The sequence below is a fragment of the Dermochelys coriacea genome, chromosome 5 (genome assembly GCF_009764565.3).
Source record: "Dermochelys coriacea isolate rDerCor1 chromosome 5, rDerCor1.pri.v4, whole genome shotgun sequence".
NCBI lineage: Eukaryota > Metazoa > Chordata > Testudines > Dermochelyidae > Dermochelys > Dermochelys coriacea.
The window spans coordinates 128,996,659-129,014,604 of NC_050072.1; positions in this window are offsets into that span (position 1 = coordinate 128,996,659).

Sequence of the window (17,946 nt, forward strand, 5' to 3'; positions counted from 1 at the left end):
TTTCACCAGGGCATTCCATAGGTGAATAATTTTTAATTAGGTTTGTGAAAGTGCAAAATGAAAACAATAGAGATTGCAGTCAATCATTTCCAGTGCCTAGCGATTTTGTGTGTTCAAAGTGTGCTCAGCTCTTTCTGAAAATCAGCCCCTTTAAGGTGGGGGAATTGCATTGTATGTAAGAGAGCAGTATGACTGCTCAGAGCTCCAGTATGAAACTGCAGAAAAACCTGAGAGTATTTGGATTAAGTTTAGAAGCATAAGCAACAAGGGTGATGTCGTGGTGGGAGTCTGCTATAGACCACCGGACCGGGGGGATAAGGTGGACGAGGCTTTCTTCTGGCAACTAACGGAAGTTACTAGATCGCAGGCCCTGGTTCTCATGGGAGACTTCAATCACCCTGATATCTGTTGGGAGAGCAATACAGCAGTGCACAGACAATCTAGGAAGTTTTTGGAAAGTGTAGGGACAATTTCCTGGTACAAGTGCTAGATGAACCCACTAGGGGCAGAGCTCTTCTTGACCTGCTGCTCACAAACCGGGAAGAATTAGTAGGGGAAGCAAAAGTGGATGGGAACCTGGGAGGCAGTGACCATGAGATGGTCGAGTTCTGGATCCTGACACAGGGAAGAAAGGAGAGCAGCAGAATACGGACCCTAGACTTCAGAAATGCAGACTTTGACTCCCTCAGGGAACTGATGGGCAGGATCCCCTGGGAGGATAATTGAGGGGGAAAGGAGTCCAGGAGAGCTGGCTGTATTTTAAAGAATCCTTATTGAGGTTACAGGGTCAAACCATCCCGATGTGTAGAAAGAATAGCAAATATGGCAGGCGACCAGCTTGGCTTAACAGTGAAATCCATGCTGATCTTAAACACAAAAAAGAAGCTTACAAGAAGTGGAAGATTGGACAAATGACCAGGGAAGAGTATAAAAATATTGCTCGGGTATGCAGGAGTGAAATCAGGAAGGCCAAATCACACCTGGAGTTGCAACTAGCAAGAGATGTTAAGAGTAACAAGAAGGGTTTCTTCAGGTATGTTAGCAACAAGAAGAAAGTCAAAGAAAGTGTGGGCCCCTTACTGAATGAGGGAGGCAGCCTAGTGACAGAGGATGTGGAAAAAGCTAATGTACTCAGTGCTTCTTTTGCCTCTGTCTTCACGAACAAGGTCAGCTCCCAGACTACTGCACTGGGCAGCACAGCATGGGGAGGAGGTGACCAGCCCTCTGTGGAGAAAGAAGTGGTTTGAGACTATTTAGAAAAGCTGGACGAGCACAAGTCCATGGGGCCGGATGCGCTGCATCTAAGAGTGCTAAAGGAGTTGGCGGATGTGATTGCAGAGCCATTGGCCATTATCTTTGAAAACTCATGGCAATCAGGGGAGGTCCCGGACAACTGGAAAAAGGCTAATGTAGTGCCCATTTTTAAAAAAGGGAAGGAGGATCCAGAGAACTACAGGCCAGTCAGCCTCACCTCTGTCCCTGGAAAAATCATGGAGCAGATCTTCAAGGAATCAATTCTGAAGCACTTAGAGGAGAAGAAAGTGATCAGGAACAGCCAGCATGGATTCACCAAGGGCAAGTCATGCCTAACTAATCTAATTGCCTTCTACGATGAGATAACTGGCTTTGTGGATGAGGGGAAAGCAGTGGATGTGTTGTTCCTTGACATTCGGAACGTTTTTGACACCGTCTCCCTCAGTATCCTTGCCAGCAAGTTAAAGAAGTATGGGCTGGATGAATGGACTATAAGGTGGAGAGAAAGCTGACTAGATTGTTGGGCTCAATGGGTGGTGATCAATGGCTCCATGTCCAGTTGGCAGCCGGTATCAAGCGGAGTGCCCTAAGGGTCGGTCCTCAGGATGGTTTTGTTCAATATCTTCATTAATGATCTGGAGGATGGTGTGGATTGCACCCTCAGCAAGTTTGCAGATGACTCTAAACTAGGAGGAGAGGTAGATATGCTGGAGGGTAGGGATAGGATATAGAGTGACCTAGACAAATTAGAGGATTGGGCCAAAAGAAATCTGATGAGGTTCAACAAGGACAAGTGCAGAGTCCTGCACTTAGGACGGAAGAATCCCATGCACCGCTACAGACTAGGGACCGAATGGCTAGGCAGCAGTTCTGCAGAAAAGGACCTAGAGGTTACAGTGGACGAGAAGCTGGATATGAGTCAACAGTGTGCCCTTGTTGCTAAGAAGGCCAATGGCATTTTGGGATGTATAACTAGGGGCATTACCAACAGATCGAGGGACGTGATCGTTCCCCTCTATTTGACATTGGTGAGGCCTCATCTGGAGTTCTGTGTCCAGTTTTGGGCCCCACACTACAAGAAGGACGTGGAAAAATTGGAAAATGTCCAGCAGAGGGCAACAAAAATGATTAGGGGACTGGAATACATGACTTATGAGGAGAGGCTGAGGAATCTGGGATAATTTAGTCTGCAGAAGAGAAGAATGAGGGGGGATTTGATAGCTGCTTTCAACTACCCTGAAAGGGGGTTCCAAAGAGGATGGATCTAGACTGTTCTCAGTGGTAGCAGATGACAGAACAAGGAGTAATAGTTTCAAGTTGTAGTTGGGGAGGTTTAGGTTGGATATTAGGAAAAACTTTTTCACTAGGAGGGTGGTGAAACACTGGAATGCGTTACCTAGGGAGGTGGTGGAATCTCCTTCCTTAGAAGATTTTAAGGTCAGGCTTGACAAAGCCCTGGCTGGGATGATTTAGTTGGGGATTGGTCCCGCCTTGAGCAAGGGGTTGGACTAGATGACCTCCTGAGGTCCCTTCCAACACTGATATTCTATGATTCTAAGATTTAAATTGGGCCTGCAAAATCATTAGTCACTGGAAATTCTTGGCAAAGTATTTTAATCTCATTTTTTTTCTTCTTCTTTCTTATAAACTCTGAGAATTAAAATACCAAAAATTATATCAATGTAATGTTAAGATACTGTTTTAAGCATCAGTCCAGGAAAATGTCCCTATTGAAAAGAAATTAAATTTTCACTTACAAGACTTAAACACAAGCTTAAAATTAAGTGTGTGCTTAAGTGATTTCCTGATTTAGGGCCTGAATTAGAAAATGCAAAAATTAAAGTTTGTATTGGAACTCAAGCATAGGGTACATACAGGCTAATTCCTCAGCTGATGTTAATCGATTTAGCCAATGGAGTTATGCTAATGTGCACCAACAGAGAATCTGGATCATGGAGTAAATTTGGGTAGAGTGGGTCAGAAAATGATTTCCCCCCTCTCTTGAATATTTTGGGTTTTTTTCTATTAAAAACACCAAAATATGAAATATTTCAAATGAAAGCCAAAATATTTCAATCTGGAAATATTGCCATGATCCCTCATGGGAGTTATAGTTTGCATGTCTCATTCTCCCATTCTCCTCTATAGGCTGGGCTCCCTGGTCGGACTAAATCTCCCATGATCCATTCACCACTTCATGAGGAGAGATGGTGCATCATGGGAATCAGATGGCCCTAGTACATCATGGGAGATGAAGTCCAGTTGTGGAGTTCAGTCTATAGAAGAGAAAGGGGACATGAGGAAAACAAACTAAAGCTCCCACAAGGCACCATGGTAGTATATCTGAGTTAAAGTATCTTAGTTTTCAATTAAAATATTTTGGGTTTTGAGAGTTCAGGTTTTGGATGAAAAATTAAAATTTTCTGCAAAAAACAGATACTTTTTGCAAAAAAAAAATTTAGTCAAAAACCCCATTTCGCATTAAAAAAACAGTTTTGATGCAAAAAATTTGACCCACTCTAAGTCTGAATGATAGTTGTTCTAGTAAATTAAACAGGCCCAATTCTGCCCTCTGATATGCATGTACAGTTAACACCAATGACCACTGCACACATATATTTCAGGAAAAAATTGGGGGCAATTTTACTCATAGAGCCACTATTCAACATTTTTATTGGGGTAGTGGCTACGGCCCATCAGGTTGGGGCCCCATTGTGATAGGCACTGCATAAGCACAGAGTAAATACATTCTCTGCATCAGAGCTAGCAGTCTAAAGCACAAGCAGGCACAAATGCCTTCATGTCAATGCAGCTATGCTTGTTCACTTTAAGAATTGTTTCCTTGCAATGCTGAACAATTGACACTCCTGGAGTCATTGACAATTTCCATTACAAATCAGCAAGCAGATCAGCACCAATTATTTCCATTCCACTGAGACACACAAAGATCTGGAACAGGATATTTTGGTGCATGTCAGGTTTTGATAATCAGGAAATCACTTCATTCAGTGCATGGTTAATTTTAAAAACATATTTAACAAATTTATTTGAGCATAAGCTTTCGTGAGCTACAGCTCACTTCATCGGATGCATGCAGTAGAAAATACAATGGGGAGATTTTATATACACAGAGAACATGAAACAATGGGTGTTACCATATACACTGTAACAAGGGTGATCAGGTAAGGTGAGCTATTACCAGCAGGAGAGGAAAAAAACCTTTTGTAGTGATAATCAAGGTGGACCATTTCCAGCAGTTGACAAGAATGTGTGTGGAACAGTGGGGGGTGGGGGGGAGATTAAACATGGGGAAATAGTTTTACTTTGTGTAATGACACATCCACTCCCAGTCTTTATTCAAGCCTAAATTAATTGTATCCAGTTTGCAAATTAACTCCAATTCAGCAGTCTTTCATTGGAGTCTGTTTTTGAAGATTTTTTGTTGAAGAATTGCCACTTTTAGGTCTCTAATCGAGTGACCAGAGAGATTGAAGTGTTCTCCGACTGGTTTTTGAATGTTATAATTCTTGATGTCTGATTTGTGCCCATTTATTCTTTTACATAGAGACTGTCCAGTTTGGCCAATGTACATGGCAGAGGGGCATTGCTGACACATGATGGCATATGTCACATTAGTAGATGCGCAGGTGAACGGGCCTCTGATAGTGTGGCTGATGTGATTAGGCCCTATGATGGTGTCCCCTGAATAGATATGTGGACACAGTTGACAAGGGGCTTTGTTGCAAGGATAGGTTCCTGGGTTAGTGTTTTTGTTGTGTGGTTTGTGGTTGCTGGTGAGTATTTGCTTCAGGTTGGGGGCTGTCTATAAGCAAGGACTGGCCTGTCTCCCAAGATCTGTGAGAGTGATGGGTCATCCTTCAGGATAGGTTGTAGATCCTTGATGATGCGTTGGAGAGGTTTTAGTTGGGGGCTGAAGGTGATGGCTAATGGTGTTCTGTTATTTTCTTTGTTGGGCCTGTCCTGTAGTAGTAACTTCTGGGTACTCTTCTGGCTCTCTCAATTTGTTTCTTCACTTCAGGAGGTGGGTATTGTAGTTGTAAGAACGCTTGGTAGAGATCTTGTAGGTGTTTGTCTCTTTCTGAGGGGTTGGAGCAAATGCGATTGTATCGTAGAGCTTGGCTGTACACAATGGATCATGTGGTGTGATCCTCAGATAGTAGCACTTGCAACTCACCTCATGTTTTATTCAGAACATTAGATTTATTTGATAGTTTTACACCTTCAGGCATGACTTAATTTATATTATTAGAAAAGCTAATGACTTTTTATTTTTATAGGCACAACCGACTAACTATCCTTTAATTATGCAAATAATTCTACATTGTAATGTCGCAATATCTGATCTGTTTCATTTTCTATCAGGACAACCAGGGCTAATAAATGGATGCACAATTACAATGAAACCCTTTTTATTGAGGGCAAATTGGTTTCCAAACATACTCCTAAAGTTTTTAGGTCTCCTACATAGGGGTTAATGACTGGCAAAGACCATAAGAATCAGTAGCAGTCACTGCAGAGAAAACATATTAAAGGTAGGTTCTGCTTATGAAGATTTTTCTTGGTGCAGAGTACTTGCGGTGCTGCCCAAACCACTCCATTTGGTTGACAAAATGCCAGGATGCAGCTGTGCTTTCAGCAGCTGAATACAGCAATGCCCTCACATATCAGTCAAGGTGAGCAATCATCCTCCCTCCCCACAAATGAGACACTCATTTCCAAATGTTTTATCAAATATGCATGACTTTCACTTTGCAAAATATTAAGAGAACACAGTGTTCTCTTACTGCAGATGGGAGAAGCTGCAAGATTTGGATCCAGATCTGAATAACCATTTTGTTCATTATTACACTATAGAAATCACAGTAGCACTGAGATTGGGGGCCCATTGTACTAGGCATAGAATCAGATACTTAGTAAGAATCAGGCCCTACCCTGCAGTTGTTGTATTAATTTAGATGGTATTAAAAGCATCAAGAGTTAAACAAGGTTCAGGGTTTGGTATAGAGAGAGATCTTAGCCTGCTTAGTTCCATGGCAAACACACCATTAAAAATCTCTCACCTTTTAGTAAAGAAACAGAAAAGCCAAGGAAAAACAGTTACAAACTTTAGTACTATATCAGGCCTTCATTTTAACAACATCCCTATCTCTGTAGCTGGATAGAGTTTTTAGAACTAATGCTCCTCCCACCTCTCTTCTCTGATAGTCTCTAAAATAGCATTAGAGATGGTGATAACTGTCTTCTGGCAGAAAAGAGAAGAACTTGCTTGAGGGGAGTGGGAGCTGTTGTTAAAGTCCGATCTCATTTCCTAAAAGACAAAACAAGGCTAATACACACAAGCGGGGAGACAAAAAGAATAACAAAGATAGAAAATGCAGCTTCTGTCTCTGGTGTTGACTTGTAACATCACTGCCAGAAAAAAAACAGGCACAGCACATGGGTTTACCAGCCACTCCGAGGCCTGGCAAACTTGTACTAGTGCCATGCTGTTTAGGGTATGGCATTTGGTTACTTTTCTAGTCACAGGCTTATGACAGTGTGGCCAAATAGACCTTCTTGGCCAGCTGAGCCAACTCTTATTAGACAGCTGGAAAAAAGGAGAGAGTTAGGAAAGATGTGAGGGGTAGCAGCCATGAGTAAAGCTCACTCCTTCCCCTTCTCTTGTCACCCTGAAATCTGAATATTGAGTATCAAATTCGCACGACACGCTTTTTGGGGTCAGTAAAAGAGCGCACCAAAAAAAAAAATAATGTAGTCAGACTGAGCAATGGGAATATCTGAGAAAAATACAACATTCCAGGAGTGGAAAAAGACACTGATTTTATCAGGGAAAGTACTTGCTGTGATTTATTTGTCTAGCACTAAGGATAACTCAGGCATCCTAGCTGTCAAACAGTGAAGAGTCTCTATCCTTATCTGTGTGCACCACAGCCCCTATATCTATAGAGAACAGCACACACCAACTGCACAGCACCTGAAAAACCTGTTACAAAGAGGAAAAATATCCAACCAATCCCAGCCTTCAAAATATAGCCCACTGCCAGTAGCCTGAGATCAAGGTGATGCATGTCAAAGCCAACCACGTGGCCAGCAGCAGTGGCCTGCCAGCTGTTGGTCATCATGCATGGATAGTGCCATTTGACCTTAGCCGTGACAGCCATGGACATCAAATACTTGCTCAGATGGGAAGCCAGAGAATATCGACAAGCAATGGCAGTCCAGTAGGGCATTGAACTTTTTGTGCTTCTCTTGACAAATCCTGGGCCCGTGTGTGTATAAGACTATTGACAAAGTAAATACATCTGCCTCCCTAGCAGGCAGTGATCCCTCAAAAGAGACCAAGGTGCAATATTGCAGGGTTATACCAACTGACAAAATCCTCAAAACCTCAGTGAGTGAAATACATCTCTCTTATATACAGGCAGGATAGCAAAAGGTTGATAAGAACAATGGGTCCTGCCTGGGTCATGTGATAGAAAGCACTTTACCTTCTCATTATTTTGTCATTTCTATTCTCTTGATCCATGTCATGCACCATGCTGTTTGTGTAAAGAAACTCAGGCGGCAGGGCAAAGCAGAGGAGCCAGCTTGACACTTTGGCTTAAACCTATCAATTGGTGCCAATCCATACCAGAGGCACAAGAGGCCAATCATCACTAGAAAGGAGGCAGTGGTGGAGATGGTGCAGTGGTTGGAGATGGTGTCTTCTCTCAATGGCACCACACCATTGTTTACCAAGCAAAGATGCTTCTGGGAACTGGCAAAGTGGCATCCCCACCACACCACATCTGCTGATACTGTTTAAGATATCAGCACCCAGTTTACCAGCACATTAAAATAAGGCATCAGATGTTCCTCACCCACCAAGTTTATGCATCCGCTAACTCTGAAAGGTTGAGAGCAAGGAGAAGGACATGCAACCTACTGCAAAGGCAGATTATGGTGCTCATCAAGAGACATACACTATTGCCTTTTCTTGACCAAATATACGATGCAATGACATTTTTACCTTTGCAGTGAGACACACACACACACACAGAGCAACCCTTTGGCATCTCTACAGGCTACCGGATAATGTCAGCCGCTCCCCTTGGATCTCTCTTGATTAGCGTTTGGCTGGTTTTCAAACACAAAAGACTCAAGACCCATTATCTCCCTTTGAAATCTGTTTGTTCATCATATTCATCATGAATAGTTCATCAGTTATTCCCTAGCCTGCAGTGAACAGAGGATGTTGCCTTACTCTGATTCCTCAGGAGCTTGTGGAGTTTCCCCAAGTAACTTTAGCTCTCTGTGTGTTTTCCCGACGAAGGATGTGCTCCAGCCCCTGGCAAGGGAACATCTGAATGCAAACCGTTGGCTTCAGTGGAAAATTTTGTTTGAAAAACCAATGAGAACATTTCTACTCGCTGGAAATGGGTTTGTTAATCCCTTTTGCATTGGGGGCAATTGTCTGGATTTCCTTCTTTATTGGTGGTGTTGGCTGTTTTTTCTGAGGGGAGCGGTTGTTTTAACACCCAAAACACCTAAACTACCAGACAAGCCTGGTCCTGCACTGTGGACTTTAAGGAGAGCAGAATGGGGCCTGACGTACGGATCTTTACAGTATGTTGTTTACAGTGACATGGAGACTTTTGAGCTAACATGGCATCACCACCTTTGGCAGCATAACCACGGCCCCTGCCCTGTGGAACACTGAGTGGGAGCCACAAAAAGATCATTTTAGAACAGTTAACGAGCTCAGGGGAGCTTTGTAAAGCATCAAGGGCCAGACCTTCGGTGGTGTGAATCGGCACAGCTTCATTGCCATCACCCACCAAGGACCTGGCCCGAAATATTTAGAGACAATTCTGCATGTCTGAAAGTCTTTTCAGGGATTTTCTCCTCCCCCCATTTTTCTTAATGGATACAAGTAAGGCAACAGGAAGGGTTTTGCTTAGGAATCCCTCTGCTCCCAAGCCAAAGCCCACTGGTGTAAATGGAAAGCTCCCACAGGAAGCTGTGGGTGCAGGATTGAGTCACTTCTGCATAGTCTTCATTTGATGACAAAGGCTGAGCTTTTCAAAAATTGGCTTTCCTGGATTCAATGAATGGGAACTGGGTGCTCCGGATCGCTAGGCAGCTTTGGAAAGTCCAGCCAAAACCTGCGCCTTGTAACCTCATAGCCATTTGCAAAGCAATCAACTGGAATGCCCCAGCTAAATGATGATGGTGCTTGCTGTGGTCAGAAGAGGTGTCCAAAGTTACTGGCAGCTGCAGCTGAGTTTATCCCACACTTCCAGAGCTGCAATGTAGGCCTCTCATTCAGTAAGTCAGCATGTACAAGTCTTTCAGAGGCAGATGCTGTGACTCAATCCTTTAACCATTAGGGCATGGCTAGCAGGAAAGATCCAGTCCGTGCCCTGGGAGGATTTGAGAGAAGGGACATATGGCACTTAACATACTGAAAACGACTTGTCTGTAATATACATGTCTCTGGCTTTCTCTTTCCCTTCAAGCTGCGACTGGCTTTCCTTCCCAGCTCTGCCAAGCCAGCAGCCTCCACAGAATCCCAGGCCCTTTGCGGAGGATTGTTCTCTTTAAGCCTTACCCAAGTACTGGTACTGAATCAGTATTACAGCAGCAGCTGAAGACTCCCTTTAAAAAAGAAATCACAGCCTAGCACAGTCCTTCCACTCCTGTCCCAGAAAGGCACAGTGGGTAGCTTCCTCTGCAGAACTGCACATGTTCATTGAGACCCCGATTCAGCAGACTATCCCTAGTGAGCAAAACATGTAAGCACATGCTTAATTTTAGGCACACACTAAGTCCCACTGACTTCAATGGAAGTTAAGAACGTGTTTAAGTGCTTTGCTGACTAGGATGGATTTAAGCACATGCTTCAGTGTTTTGCTGAGTTGGAGCTAAGCCAAAGTCCTCAAAGTCATTAGAATGGCTCCCAGTGATTTCTCTGGGCCCTGGCTCAGGGCTGGGAATGGTTATAGGGTGACCAGAGAGTAAGGGTGAAAAATCAGGAGGGAGGTGGTGGTGGTGGTAATAGGATCCTATATAAGACAAAGCCCCTAATATCGGGACACCTGGTCACCCTAAATGGTTATCACTGAGAACTACAACCTGGATTGTACGAGCAGAGGTGTAACTTAATGGACAACCATGTCTTTAGCTCCCTTGAATGACTGCATCGCTTCATAGGTTTTAGAGTCTGATATTATCTCCAAATTAAAGGGTCTGGTCCTTTAGCGCAAGCAGCAGCAATTGATGCTTTTAGATACGGAAGTCCCTGGTTCACTCCCACCAGACAGCCCGGCGCGAATGTTGTTACTAGAAGTCTCATTAAGGAAACCGTAAATCTCACCATGGCTGTTGCTATTCATTTGTGACCTCAGAATGAAAGCTGCTCATTCTCATTGACAGCAGATACCCCAAAGAAACCACCCCAAAACAGGCTGTAATCACATTCTGATTGGCAGGCTCAGTGGAGAGGCCAAAGATTGAGTGAACTGCCCGAAGCGCAGGCTCCTCCAGGTCAGGACGACACCATATGATTGGTTGTGGGAAGCCTGCATTGTCATTGCCTTTGCTGACACTTTTTTGTGACTAAGGAGAGGATTGGGACATGATGGATGCTGAGCAATGCTGTAAATCCACCTCTTATCTAAACACGCATCGAAGTGTCCTGGAAACTTTGGTGCTGAGCGCTTTTGAAAATTTGCCTCCATCTTTCCCCAAGGAGAAAACTGATATATAGATTTTGAAGCCAGATGAACCCTTGTGCTCATCTAGTTTGAGCTCCTGCATCACACAGGGCAGTACCTTGCCTAATAATCTCTACAACAAGCACAACAACTTACAGGTCAGCTAAGTGTGTCTCTTAGCAGGACAGCTCATCTCGATTTAAAAACTTAATGTGAGGGAAAATCCATCACACCCCTTGATAGGTTCTTCCATTGGTTAATTCCCCTTATTGTTTAAAAAATGTGTACTTTACTTCTCGTTTGCATTCGTCTAACTTCACTTTCCAAACACTGGAGCTCATCATGCCTTTTTTCTGCTCAGTTAAAGATGTATATACTGCCAGAAATCTCTCCCCCACATAGGGTTTTATGGACTACAATCAAGTCACCTCTTAACCTTAGACCTTCACATTGATTTTACTGAGGGAGATGGCAAGAGTGATTGTAATTTAATTGAACCCTTTTCACCCTCGCCGGACTCCCAAGTTATGATTCTCTCCGACTGAAAAAGGATGATTTGTCTTTCACCATTCAGAAGTTTTTTCCTAAGAGAAGAAATTAGAAAAATGTAAATACTACTTTTTTAAAGGAACATGGTATTTCTATGTGGTTTCCCAAAGTGGGGATATTTTTTAGAAGTGATCTACCATGCACTTCCATCTGTAGAGTTTAATTAAAATTTTCCTACTGGCAAATATCCCCATCGGTAAACAAAAAATATCTTGGGTGTGTATAACTGTCATGCTACTATGGCTTAGTACAGGATACTTAGACTCAGTGGGTTGAGGTTTATACTCTCATATTTCCACATCAGATTAGAAAAGAACAGCTGACTTCTCTTAGAGGATGTCATAAATATAAAGGGAAGGGTAACAACCTTCCTGTATACAGTACTATAAAACCCCTCCTGGCCAGAGGCACAAAATACTTTTACCTGTAAAGGGTTAAGAAGCTCAGGTAACCTGGCTGGCATCTGACCAAAAGGACCGATAAGGGGACAAGATATTTTCAAATCTGGGGTTGTTGGGGGGAAGGTTTTGGTCTATCTTTTCTGTGTGCTTGCCCGACACAGATCAAGGAAGCAAGCAATCCAACTCCATTAGAATTAGTAACTACTAGCAAGGGAATGCATTAGCCTATTTTTGTTTTGGCTTGTGATTTTCTCTGTGCTGAGAGGAAGGTGTATTCCTGGTTTTCTTTTTGTAACTTTAAAGTTTGGCCCAGAGGGAAATCCTCTGTGTTTTTGAATTTGATTGCCCTATAAGATTATCTTCCATTCTAATTTTACAGAGGTGCTTCTTTTACCTTTTTTCTTTATAATAAAGTTCTGTCTCTTTTAGAATCTGATTGGTTTTTTTTTAAGTGTCCTAAAAATCCCAAGGTTGGTCTGTGCTCATCTTGTTTATTCTCCAACCTCCCCAGGAAAGGGGGTGTAGGGACTTGGGGGGATAGCTTGGGGGGGGTAGGAACTCCAAGTGGTCCTTTCCCAGAGTTTGTCTAAATCACTTGGTGTTGGCAGCGTTTCCTAATCCAAGGTACAAGGAAGAATTTGTGCCTTGGGGAGTTTTTAACCTCAGCTGGTAGAAATAAGCTTGGGGGTCTCTCATGCGGGTCACCACGTCTGTACCCTAGAGTTCAGAGTGAAGAGGAAACCCTGACAGATGAGTAACAAAAAACCCCTCAAAAGTTATATTTATAATGATAAACTGAACTCCAAGATTCACACCATATATTGACAATGCTTGTTTGTGATTTTCCAGCTAATAAAGGGAGAAGAGACAAAGGCCATGACTAGACTACAAACTTTGGTTGGCACAAGTTATGTTGTCGTATGGCTGCTGGAGTTTGTCTATCACTCAGGCACATGCATATTGGTTTTCTTGCTTCCGTGCTGCACGTAATCACAATGAGTGCTTGAGTCAATGTAAAGTGCAGTGCACCATGGGTAGGTATCGCAGCATGCCAGGTGCTGATGTCCAGCACAATGCCTTTTGGGACATTTTTGCAGTGTTTTGTGGGAGAGAGTAACGATTGGCCCATGGATTTCTGGGAGCTAGGGGTCAAGTTCCCAGCATGCAACTTTCTCCATCCCACAATACATTCCACATCCCTTCATTTTTATGCTATTTTTTGAAAATCCCACAACCCTGCATGGCCCTTTTTGATCTCTGCTATCTCTGGAGCCCACAGAGCTCTATACTATTCTCATGGAGTTTGCAAACAGAAGAGGCACAATTCTCTTGTACTCGCAGATCTTCAGGAAGTATCACAACTGCCAGGATCACAAAGATGATGGGAATATCTTCAAGGAGAGGTTGTTGATGGACATCGCAGAAAAAAAATCCAGGTTGCTGGTAGCAGTCACGGAGCAGCTGCTGATTGGGAAGTGACACTTCTGGGCTCAAGAAACAAGTACTGACTGGTGCTATCACATCATAATGCAGGGTTGGGATGATGAGCAGTGGCTACAGAACTTTAGGATGTGACAGGCCACATTCCCAGATCTGTGTGCCGAGCCCACACCAGCCCACCAGTTCAGGGAGTCCATAACGAGAGCGGCATTGGAGAAGTGTGTGGCAATCACGCTCTGGAAGCTCTCAATGCCAGATTCCTACCAGTCAGTGGGAAATCACTTTGGAGTTGGAAAGCCACAGTGGGGGCTGTTGTCATGCATTTGTGATTGTCTCCTGCTATGCAGGACTGTCTCTCTCAGCAACGGGCAAGAAATAATGGATAGATTTGCAGCAGTGGGGTTCCTGAACCGCAGTGGGGTGACAGACATACACATATCCCTATTTTGGCACCAGCCCACCTTGCTACCAAATATGTCAACAGAAAAGGATACTTTCCCAGATTATGCAAGCACTAGTGGACAACCAGGAATGCTTCACTGACATCAGTATGGGTTGGTCAGAGAAGGTGCATGATGCTCGCATCTTAAGAAGACAGCTCTGTCTTGAGATAATGTCTGTCTTGTGTAATGAAAATGATGTACTATTTGGTTTTTACCTGCTGGTATCTATTCTGTAGTGCTGCTGCAGAATTATAAATACTGCTGGGATTGGAGCTTTGCCAGCTGCTATGAATTGATGTACATTTATAAACATGGCTAGGTGGTGTCCTGCAGCTATGAATTCTGTGGTGGTGCTTGCTATGTGCTTATATTTGTGTTTGATTTCTTTACAGCAGCTATGCATTCCGTACTGTTTGTTGTGAACTAACAGAAAGACTTTATTTCTCCAAAAAATGGAACATTATTGGGTGCAAAAATGCAGTGCACACAATCAAAGAACACACAAACACAGACAAGGTTATACAAATTTCTAACATATATTAACGGGGCGCAACTTTTAAAACTCCCCTCAAGGCAGCCAGGCCGGAAGTGTTGATAAAAATAGACAGATGCATCATTAGATTTAGAGTCACAAAGGAAAAGGAAAAGGTCACTTTCAAAACTCCCTTCCCTTATTCCCCTAAATACTTTTAATACAAAATACATATTGACATTTCTGGAGCAGGTTGACCCAGCACCATTCTCCAGCCCCGGCTACAGTGAACATGGCCTGGTAGGGAAGGGGGGCAGGATTTTCTGTCTCATGAAGCTATAAAATGTTGGCCCCTGTTACATAGATTCCAGTATAGGCCCTGGCACTGAATACTGGCACTATTTTCCACAGGCTCTCTCACTCCTGAGGGTAAGACAGGCAGAGAGAGCACAGCTGCTACTGGTGTCCCGAAGCCACTCAAGCCCATATGTCACTAGCCTGTTTACTGCAATGTTGACAGCTGAATGCATCACAGAAGAGCATGGGAAAGTGTCCTACGAAGGGGGAAAAAATAAGGCAGCTGTCCCTAGAAGCCTTTGGGAGAGGATTGCCGAGTATCTCCTTGAGGGTTTCATCGCAATCACTCAGGATGACAAAGGGGACATCCCTATGCACATAACCCAGGTGCACCACAAGGCTGACCCACCTAGCCCAGCAAGGTAATGAAAAGCAGATGTTGCCTCTGCCTCTGTTTGTTCTACCTCTCCCCGAGCAAAGGACAGCCAGTCAATGTGGATCCTGTCACCATAGTACTGTCCAAGAATATTTTTTTAATTTACTCACTATATACCAAGGAAAAGACAGTGCCTCTGCCTTGTAGACTTGGGGATAGGCTGGGTACCATATTGAAATAGCAGGGCAAGCTGGGGAGGAAAAGCAAATAAAACATTGCAAGGACAAATTCATGTACATGCTTACCCGAGCTCCCTTCCCCTTCAACACGGGGTCACCTACGCTTACCTGGCAGGACTGGCTAGACTACTGCTGAATTGCCAACAGGTCCCAGCTTCCAGCATGGTTGGAGTCACCTGCTTTGTCTCCTCCTACTCCTGACTGTTCATGGCAGGGGTCTCTGTTTCTGGCTCCTCCGAGGTATCCATAGTGCTGTGCTGGTGGCATCTCCGCCAAGTGTGGCATGCAGTTCCTTGTAAAAGCGGCAGGTCTGAGGGCAACACCAGATGTCTTGTCGCCCTCTCTTGCTTTGTGATATCCCTGGCAAAGTTCCCCTGCTTTTACGCTGCTGTTCCTTGTTGTACCCCAATCTGCTCATCGGTCTACATTTTTATGGCTGGTTTGTAGCTGAGTTTGCACAGCCTCTTCTCCCCACCATCCCAGGAGATCCAATGCTTTTTGCCTACTCCATGCAGACATTTGTCTAGTACCTCTCTGTGTGCACAAAGCCACCTGGTGAGCTGCTAGATGTGCTAGCCAAGGTGAGCAACCAGGAAAGGCATTTCAAAAACATAAGTCAGGAGCAAGGGCTTCCAGTCATTGTGACCCCTGGCCTGTGGAGTTCAAAACTGTGAGCAGAGCAGTCTCACAGTTGCAGGGAAGGAGCATTGTGGGACAGTGGCTGGAGGACTGTTAGGGTTGACAGGTCATGCAGTGTCTACTCTCACACTGGGTTTACAACAGTAGGTTGACTATGCCTCTATGCTGTGGTTTTACTGCATTGCCATAACTGGATGCTCATGTCAACTGGAGGCAAATCTGAGTGTAGACACATGTATATATAAGGTTGACACAAGGCGGCTTACATCAGCCTAACTTTGTAGGTAGGTAGACCAGCCTAAAGACTCCATGAAGGGTTGTCACTTATTAATCTAAGATGATGGATGGATGGACCAATGGATCAGGAAACAAACAAAAGCTGTAACTGTTTTCAAGATATTCAGAAATTAAATATAAAGAATCAACTACCACATGATCTTATGAATAAAAAAGAGAAGCAATGTATGGAACAGTACACCAATGCAGAGGAGAGGGGGTTCTCAGGAGGGTCTAGATAAAAATTATTATTTAATGTCCATTTTCTATTGCCCTGCCACTATGGTGCCAAAGAAAGGCATCATGCCCAAGCACTCTCAGATTGCCAACATGTGGCGTTTAGGGGTCTGTTAGTAGCATTGGCACCACATTTTTGACAGGCTGTTACAATGCAATTCTGCTAAAAGAGCAGTTCATGTCAGAAGAAGGGGGCATGGTCTGACCACAATGAATACAAAGTATGAAACTGTACTATGTCATCAGAAAATGGTGACTCAGGAGGGAAAATACTCAGTGAAAATGCATACCTTGAATACCTTATGCTCTTCAGCATCTGCACATGTTGCCTGTTTACACATGCTTTTGCACATCTGTCATTTAAATCAAAGGTTCAAATATAAAATGTGTCACTCAAGAACTTCATGCAGATCAGTGATTCTCCCTGGAGGAGTTGGGGTCCATATAGCAATGTGCTTCTCTCTACAATTAAGTCCCCCCTCAAACCTCATTTCTGCCATGATGTCCACAAAAAGTGAGCATTAAAAACCATATTTTTTCCACTGGAATTTTCAGAGTTATTATTATTAGTCTTACAGTAACCATGAGAGTCATCCCCAACTAATGGTATGTCTACACTTTGAGCTAGGGCTGTAATTTCCAACTCAAGGACACTGTGATAGGACAGAGAGGCCCCACACCAGCAGAGAAGGGGTTAAGAAGAGCCTATGGGTCCCGCTAGCCCCGCCCTGCTATACCAGCAGCCAATGCCAGGCCTAAAGAGGAAATAAAAGGAAAAAGCCTGGCTCAGTTCAGGGCTGACTGGCCAGGGAGGAAGATGGAGCTCTGTCTCTCTGCCTGTAGGGAGCTTCTCTTGAAGAGTTGTGGAGAGACTGGCCTGCTAGCCAGAGCAGCCACTGGGAAGGAACAGTTAGACCCCAAGGAACAAGCAACACACAAAGCAGACTGTTTAGGAACCAAGCCCAAAGCAAAGGGCAGAAATGCCCCCTTGAAAGACTGTGGGGAGGCCCAGTATGGAGTTAGTTTTGCTTTTTGTTGTAGAACATTTAGGGGCTGAGCCCCTCAACCCCACCTAGCAGGGGATAAGACTGAAAAGACAGTTACCCAGTGGCCAGACCCTCAGTGGACGCTGAAGATAGAGAATTCTACCCCCATGGGGACACCACATTGGGGTCCCTGGAAAGTCCACCAGAGGGCAATGATTCAGCAATGCCACTACAGCCACACCTACACTAGCTCACTAAACAAGGGTAGCAGTACGAGTGGTGGGATGGGCTTGTTCTCCCAAGTATGCACTCATGGTCTTGGACAGGTGGGTATTTGCCCTGCAATGGCTACGTTCTATTTTTAGCATGCTAACTCGATAAGAGCTAGCATGGGTATGTCTCCTCCAGCTCTAAGTATAGACACACCTTAGCATTGCAGACCCATTGTGCAAGGCGCAATATAAACACACAGTAAACTCCTTTCCCCAAAGAGCTTACAATCTAAACAGACAAAAAGTGAAGAGCAACAGAAGCATTAAGTGACTTCCCAAGGTCTCAGAGCAGATCACTGGCAGAGCTTGGGCTAGCACCGAGGTCTCCTAGCTCCTAACCTAGTGCCTT